The sequence below is a fragment of the Heptranchias perlo genome, unplaced genomic scaffold (assembly GCF_035084215.1).
Source record: "Heptranchias perlo isolate sHepPer1 unplaced genomic scaffold, sHepPer1.hap1 HAP1_SCAFFOLD_90, whole genome shotgun sequence".
NCBI classification, from domain to species: Eukaryota; Metazoa; Chordata; class Chondrichthyes; order Hexanchiformes; family Hexanchidae; genus Heptranchias; species Heptranchias perlo.
The window spans coordinates 1,603,446-1,612,222 of record NW_027139940.1 but is presented as its reverse complement, the minus strand read 5'-3'; the positions used below and the strand labels follow the sequence as shown (position 1 = coordinate 1,612,222).

The 8,777-nt window shown below is 42.4% G+C and overlaps 1 pseudogene; it reads left to right on the top strand.

The window, feature by feature from the left end:
• The first annotated feature begins 1,386 nt into the window (after window positions 1–1,386).
• Window positions 1,387–6,999, top strand: LOC137319839 (probable G-protein coupled receptor 139; annotated as a pseudogene).
• The last annotated feature ends 1,778 nt before the right edge of the window (window positions 7,000–8,777 follow it).

Below are 8,777 nucleotides of genomic sequence, written 5' to 3'. Positions count from 1 at the left end.
TGGACTACGGAGCGGAAGCTTTGCTTTTGGACAGCTACGGTGTGCTCCATGACGTGTTGTGTGGCTGCATGGCTCACTCTGTAGGCCTGCTCTGCATGTATCCGTGCGTTCCTGACCGGTGTCGTGAGCCACCTCATGAAGGGATAGATCTGGTCGCCCAATAGCTAGACTTTGACCTGCCATGCTGGTAGGACTACCGCGTCATGACTGCTGCCAGGGTAGCGGGCATTGCTCTGTATGATGCATTGCGTGTGGTCGCACACCTGGTGTATATTGAAGGAGTGGAACCCCTTTCTGTTCATGAAGATGGCCGAGTTGATAATTGGAGCACACATGGCAATATGCTTGCAGTCAATGGCACCATGGGGAAGCAATGTGAGCAATGCCTCGCTCTCGCTCATTTAGCTTCTCTCTGTCAAGAGGGAATGTGATGGACCTTTTATTCAGCTCGGAGAGTGCCTCAATGACCTCCCTTATACAGCAGTGTACAGCAAACTGTGAGATGTTGCTCACATCGCCAGCAAAGGCCTGAAAGGATCCAACGCCGTAAAAGTTCAGCGCCATGGTTACCTTGACAACCACAGGCCATGCGGTCCTTACCCTGCCCTGAGGCTTCAATTGTGGCTGCAGCAGTTGACAAATCTCCGTCACGAACTCTTTCGTGAACTGCAGCCATCGGATGCATTGATCTCCGCTTATGTTGAGGTCAGAGTATTGTTTCCTGATGGCCCTTATGAGAGACGGCCTCCTGGTCAGTGCCCTGCAGCTCCTCCTCCTCCCTCTCCTCGCAGCTTGATCTGCTCTGCGTGACCTCTCTGCGTGCTCTGAGTCGTCTTCAATGTCCATCGGGAGCCCCAGCAGGCCACCCATGGCTAACAGGAATATTGTTCAGCGCACTGTTGTAAACGACACCAACAATGTATGACCTGCCAAACCGCTGTAGCAATTATATCCAAGTGTAGGAAGCTTCAAGAAACAAGGACAATTGTACCAGCAGCCAGAAGTAAAAATCTAGCTTCAATGCTGTCAGACCTCGGGTCTCATAGTTTCTGTTGTTCCAACTATTTATTAAAATAATATACTGGGCTTTGGGCTTTCCATCTGTCTAATATTTGATTAAATATATGTTTTGATGTCATATTCCTTGAGTTTAAAGTTGTAACCAAATCTGTTTGTTCAGTGACTGGAATTAATGTCAGTCTCCATGGGTCCTAATTGTCTCACTGCAATGTTTTCCTGTGCTATAAATAAGCGACTACTGTCAATGTGTTACCCAATAGTGTCAATGGGAGCATCACCTCCGGCACTAACAGGCAGGGATCAGGGCTCCACAGAGTGGGAGAGAATAGATCAGAACCTGGGAACAATAGATTGGAATGTTAAACAATGGGTCAGAATCTTAGAACAACAGATTGGAATGTTACAGCAATGGGTCGGAATCTTAGAACAATAGATTGGGACAGTCCATTCTGGGTATTTCAATACCTGCATGTATATTATGGTTCAATGTCATTAGAGGGGCGGACACATGTTATGCTTCGGAGTATACAATTAATATACTATCCGCTCCTCGCTGCTGTCGGTGTTCCTGGTAAGTCTGTATATGCAGCTATTAATTCTATAAACCGTGTTCCACTGTATTACTCTTCTTGTCATTCCCTGTGTAATAATCTCTTCTGTTCGAGTTTCCGTTAAGCCTTTATAATTAAAGGGTGAACGTGGTAAGGGAAATATAGGGATCAGGGGAATATGGATAGGAAAATATTTACGGGGATTTGCTCGGTGTGAGGGTTTATTTACAATGGGTCCCTGGGAGTGAGTTTGTATGTTCAGGGAGCCATAGCATGAGCCTGTTTTTACAGGCCCCTTAGGGTGTGTCAGTATTTACAGGGGAGCCCAGAGATGCTACAAATATTTGCAGTGAGTCCAGTGACGATAGTAAAATTTACAGTGGATCCAGAGATGGCACTAATATTTACAGGGTGATCCAGGGAGTCAACTAATAATTACAGGGGAACCAGAGATAGTACTAATATTTACAGGGGATCCAGAAATAGTACTAATATTTACAGGGGGATCCAGAGACAGTACTAATATTTACAGGCGATCCTGAGATGGTACTAATATTTGAAGGATTGCAGAGAACGTGCTAATATTTACAGGGGATTCATAGACGTTTCTAATATCAACAGAGGATCCAGAGACGGTACAAATATTTACAAGGAGATTCCAGATGTGTTGCTAATATTTACAGTGGAAGCAGAGATGGTATTATTAATTACAGGGGATCCAGATACGTTGTCAATAACCACAGGGGATCCGGAGACAGTACTAATATTTACAGGGGATCCAAGATTGTGCTCATAATTACAGGGATCCGGAGACGGTATGGGTATTTACAGGGGACCCAGAGATAGTGCTAATATTTACATGGGATCCAGGGACTGTATTAATATTTACAGGGGATCCAGAGACTGTACACATATTTACAGGTGATCCAGGGACTGTACAATATTTACAGGGGATCCAGAGACGGTGCCAATATTGAAAGGGGATCCAGATACTGTATTAATATTTACAAGGCGTCGAGAGACTGTACTACTATTTACAGTGGATCCAGAAACTGTATTAATATTTTCAGGAGATCCAGAGATTGTACTAAGAATTACAGGGGATCCATAGACTGTACTAATATTTACGGGGGATCCAGTCTCGGTGCCAATATATACAGGGGATCCAAAGTCTTTACTAATATTTACAGGGGGTCCAGAGACTGTACTAATATTTACAGTGGATCCAGAGACAACACAATTAATAACAGGGGATTCGTGAGACGAAAGTAATATTTACAGGGGATCCAGAGACAATACTAATATTTACAGTGGATCCAGGGACGATAGTAATATTTCTTGGGGATCCAGAGGTGGTATTAATATTTACAGGGGATCCAGAGACTGTACAAATAATTACAGGGGATCCAGAGAAGGTACTAATATTTACAGGGGGTTCCAGCGATGGTACTAATATTTAGAGGAGGTCCAGCGATGGTACTAATAATTACAGGGGACACAAATTCGGTACCAATATTTACAATTTATTCAAGACGGTATTAATATTTACAGGGGGCCAAGAGACGGTACTAATATTTGGAAGGGGTCTAGAGTTGGTACTAATTACAAGTCGTCCAGAGACGGTACAATATTTACAGGGGTCCGGGAACAGTCCTGATAGAGCATTCAGGTGTGGTACTATTCTTTCCAGGTGATCCAGAGACTATACCAATTTTGCAGCTGGACCATAGACTGTGTTATTAGTTAGAGGGGATCCGGAGATGGTACTAATATTTACAGGGGATACAGAGCTGGAATTAATATGCACAGGGGGCCCAAAAATTCTACTAATATTGAAAGGGGACCCAGAGACTGTACTAATAATTACAGGGGATACAGAGACTGAACAAATATTTACAGGCGACCCAGAGACTGTACTAATAATTACAGGGGATCCAGAAACTGTACTAATATTTACATGGGATCCAGAGACTGTACTCATATTTACATGGGATCCAGAGACTGCACTAATATTTACAGTGGTCCCAGAGACTGTACTAATATTTACATGGGATCGAGAGACTGTACTAATATTTACATGGGATCCAGAGACTGTACTAATATTTGCATGGGTCCCAGAGACTGTACTAATATTTACATGGGATCCAGAGACTGTACTAATATTTGCATGGGTCCCAGAGACTGTACTAATATTTACATGGGATCCAGAGACTGTACTAATATTTACATGGGATCCAGAGACTGTACTAATATTTGCATGGGTCCCAGAGACTGTACTAATATTTACATGGGATCCAGAGACTGTACTAATATTTACATGGGATCCAGAGACTGTACTAATATTTGCATGGGTCCCAGAGACTGTACTAATATTTACATGGGATCCAGAGACTGTACTAATATTTGCATGGGTCCCAGAGACTGTACTAATATTTACGTGGGATCCAGAGACTGTACTAATAATTACAGAAGATCCAGAGACTGTACTAATATTTACATGGGATCCATAGACTGTACTAATATTTACATGGGATCCAGAGACTGTACTAATATTTACATGGGATCCAGAGACTGTACTAATATTTATATGGGTCCCAGAGACTCTACTAATATTTAGATGGGATCCAGATACTGTAATAATAATTACAGAAGATCCAGAGACTGTACTAATATATACATGGGATCCAGAGACTGTACTAATAATTACAGAAGATCCAGAGCCTGTACTAATATTTACAGAAGATCCAGAGACTGTACTAATATTTACATGGGATCCAGAGACTGTACTAATATTTACATGGGATCCAGAGACTGTACTATTATTTACATGGGATCCAGAGACTGTACTCATATTTACATGGGTCCCAGAGACTGTACTAATATTTACATGGGATCCAGAGACTGTACTAATATTTACATGGGATCCAGAGACTGTACTAATAATTACAGAAGATCCAGAGACTGTACTAATATTTACATGGGATCCAGAGACTGTACTAATATTTACATGGGATCCAGAGACTGTACTAATATTTACTTGAGATCCAGAGACTGTACTAATATTTACATGGGTCCCAGAGACTGTACTAATATTTATATGGGATCCAGAGACTGTATACATAATTACAGAAGCTCCAGAGACTGTACTAATATTTACATGGGATCCAGAGACTGTATTAATATTTACATGGGATCCAGAGACTGTACTAATATTTACATGGGATCCAGAGACTGTACTAATAATTACAGAAGATCCAGAGAATGTACTAATATTTAGATGGGATCCAGAGACTGTACTAATATTTAAATGGGTCCCAGAGACTGTACTAATAATTACATGGGATCCAGAGACTGTACTAATATTTACATGGGATCCAGAGACTGTACTAATATTTACATGGGTCCCAGAGACTGTACTAATATTTACATGGGTCCCAGAGACTGTACTAATAATTACATGGGATCCAGAGACTGTACTAATATTTACGTGGGTCCCAGAGACTGTACTAATAATTACATGGGATACAGAGACTATACCAAAACTACAGGAATTCCAGAGACTGTATTAATGTTCACAAGGGATTCAAAGGAGGTACTAATATTTGCACATGTTCCCGAGACAGTACTAATAATTACACATGATCCAGAGACGGTGCTAACATTTACACATGTTCCAGAGACGGCGCTAACATTTACACATATTCCAGGAACGGTGTTAATAGTTACACATGTTCCAGAGACGGTGCCAATATTTACACATGTTCCAGAGACGGTGCTAATATTTACACATGTTTCCGAGACGCTGCTAATATTTACACATGTTTCAGAGACGGTGCTAACAGTTACACATGTTCCAGAGACGGTGCTAATATTTGCACATGTTCCTGAGACAGTACTAATAATTACACATGATCCAGAGATGGTGCTAACATTTACACATATTCCAGAGACGGTGCTAACATTTACACATGTTCCAGAGACGGTGCTATTATTTACATATGTTTCAGAGACGGTGCTAACAGTTACACATGTTCCAGAGACGGTGCTAATAGTTATACATGTTCCAGAGACGGTGCTAATATTTACACATGTTTCAGAGACGGGGCTAATATTTACACATGTTCCAGAGACGGGACGAATATTTACACATGTTCCAGAGACGGTGCTAATATTTACACATGTTTCAGAGACGGGGCTAATATTTACACATGTTCCAGAGACGGGGCTAATATTTACACATGTTTCAGAGATGGGGCTAATATTTACACATGTTCCAGAGACGGTGCTAATATTTACACATGTTCCAGAGACGGTGCTAATATTTACACATGTTCCAGAGACGGGGCTAATATTTACACATGTTTCAGAGACGGGGCTAATATTTACACATGTTCCAGAGACGGTGCTAATATTTACAGGGGATCCAGAGACTGTACTAGTATTTATAGGTGGTTCCAGAGATGTTATTGTTGTTTACAGAGGGTCTCAACTTAATCTAAAATTTCCATCTTTATTTCCCTTCCTTACAGTTAATTTATTGACAATTGTGATCCTCTCTCGTGGAAAGTGCGGTCTCTCCAAATGTGTCACTCGCTACTTGGTGTCCATGGCAGCGGCGGATCTACTGGTCGTTATCATCGATCTGATATTGAGGCAGATTCCCATTATTTATCTTAAACTGTTCGCATTTCTACGCCAATTTCCCGTGTGTAATATCCACGCCGTCCTGCTTTATGCAATCACGGACTGTTCTGTCTGGTTCACCATCACTTTTACCTTTGATCGATTTGTGGCCATTTGTTGCCAGAAGCTGAAAACTAATTATTGCACCGAGAAAACGGCGGCTGTGGATCTGGGAACAGTGAGTGTACTGAGCTGTTTAAAGAACATTTTCTGGTACTTTGTGTTCGAAGGTCGATATTTGCTTTCCAATATCCCTTGGTTTTGTATTGATGTAACGGGTGTTTCAACGTCACCGATATGGGCAGTAATCGAACTCCTTCATTATATCCTCACCCCGTGTGTCCCATTTATTCTGATTGTGTTCCTCAATGTTTGAACAGTCAGACACATTTTAGTGGCCAGCAGAGCCCGCAGGAGACTCCGGGGTCACAGCAGTGGGGAGAGTGCCAGAAACCCAGAGATGGAGAGTCGCAGGAAATCAATGATTTTACTGTTCGTTATATCAGGAAACTTTATCGTGTTATGGGTGGTGTTCATATTGTCTTCTATCAATCGACGATTGTTGTATTTGGCGCGAACGTCTGTAATTCTACCTCCACTTGTACAAGAACTGGGATTTATGCTCCAGCTCCTGAGTTGCTGCACAAACACCTGTATTTATGCCGTGACCCAGGTTAAATTCAGAGAGCAGTTGAAGAACGTGGTGAAATACCCCTTTACTGTAATTGTTAAATTAATTAAATAGTGCGAAGATCTGAAGACTTCAGAGCGAGATCTGTGTCATTCCGACAGGCTGCGGTGCTGCAAACACTGGGTATTTATGTACAGAAGAACATAAGTACATAAGAAATAGGAGCAGGAGTAGGCCAATCGGCCCCTCGAGCCTGCTCCGCCATTCAATAAGATCATGGCTGATCTGATCATAACCTCAAATCTAAATTAATGTCCAATTTCCTGCCCGCTCCCCGTAACCCCTAATTCCCTTTCCTTCGAGAAAACTGTCTATTTTTGTTTTAAATTTATTTAATGATGTAGCTTCCACAGCTTCATGGGGCAGCAAATTCCACAGATCTACTACCCTCTGAGTGAAGAAGTTTCTCCTCATCTCAGTTTTGAAAGAGCAGCCCCTATTCTAAGATTATGCCCCCTAGTTCTAGTTTCACCCATCCTTGGGAACATCCTTACTGCATCCACCCGATCAAGCCCCTTCACAATCTGAAATGTTTCAATAAGATCGCTTCACATTCTTCTGAACGCCAATGAGTAGAGTCCCAATCTACTCAAACTCTCCTCATATGTCCGCCCCCTCATCCCCGGGATTGACCGAGTGAACCTTCTTTGTACTGCCTCGAGAGCAAGTATGTCTTTTCTTAAGTAAGGAGACCAAAACTGTATGCAGTATTCCAGGTGCGGTCTCACCAATACCTTATATAACTGCAGCAATACCTCCCTGTTTTTATATTCTATCCCCCGAGCAATAAAAGCCAACAATGTAAGTGCTGAAACGTTTATATCCTGAGGCTATTGAAATAGACTCATTGTACAGATCTTGTCAAAGTGTGTATCACATGCAAGGACAAGTTGTAAAATAACATGTGGTCATCTATCGCAAAAAATGTTTGTCCATATGGGATAAATTAAAAGGTAATTAAGTAAACAGCAACACACGCTGACGGTGACCAGAGTGTGAATGGGCGGGAGGTCAAGGAGATTACACGACTGTAGTTGTCGGTGATCAATGTGTTAATGGGGTGAGAGTTAGAGGAGACCCCGGTACTGTTGGTGCCGGTGGTCAGTCTGTTAATGGGGCGGGAAATACACGAGAACCCGGGACTGTAGGTCCCGGTGGTCAGTGTGTGAATGGGGCGGGAGAAACATAGAAACAGAGAAAACAGGAGCAGGAGAAGGCCTTTCGGCACTTCGAGCCTGCTCCGCCATTCAATATGATCATGGCTGATCTGAATATCGATTTCAATACAATTTTCCAACTCTCTCTCTCCGTACCCCTTGATGCCTTTTCTGTCTAGAAATCTATTTAGCTCCTTCTTAAATCTATTCAGTGACTTGGCCTCAACAACCTTCTGCGGTTGATAATTCCACAGGTTCACCACCCTGACATTGAAGAAATGTCTCCTCATCTCAGTCCGAAATGTCCTACCCCGTATCCTGAGACTGTGACCCCTCATTCTGGACCCACCAGCCAGGGGAAACATCCTCCCTGCATCTAGTCTGTTTAGCCCTGTCAGAATTTTATATGTTTCAATGAGATCCCCTCTCATTCTTCTAAACTCGAATGAATACAGGCCAAGTCGACTCATTCTCTCCTCATTCGACAGCCCTGCCATCCCAGTCATCAGTCTGGTGAACATTCGCTGCACCCCCTCTCTGGCAAGTATATACTTTCTTAGGTAAGGAGACCAAAACTACAGACTATACTCAAGGTGTGTTCTCACCAAGGCCCTGTATAACTGCAATAAGATATCCTCGCTCCTATACTCAAGTCCTTTTGCAATGAAGGCCAAC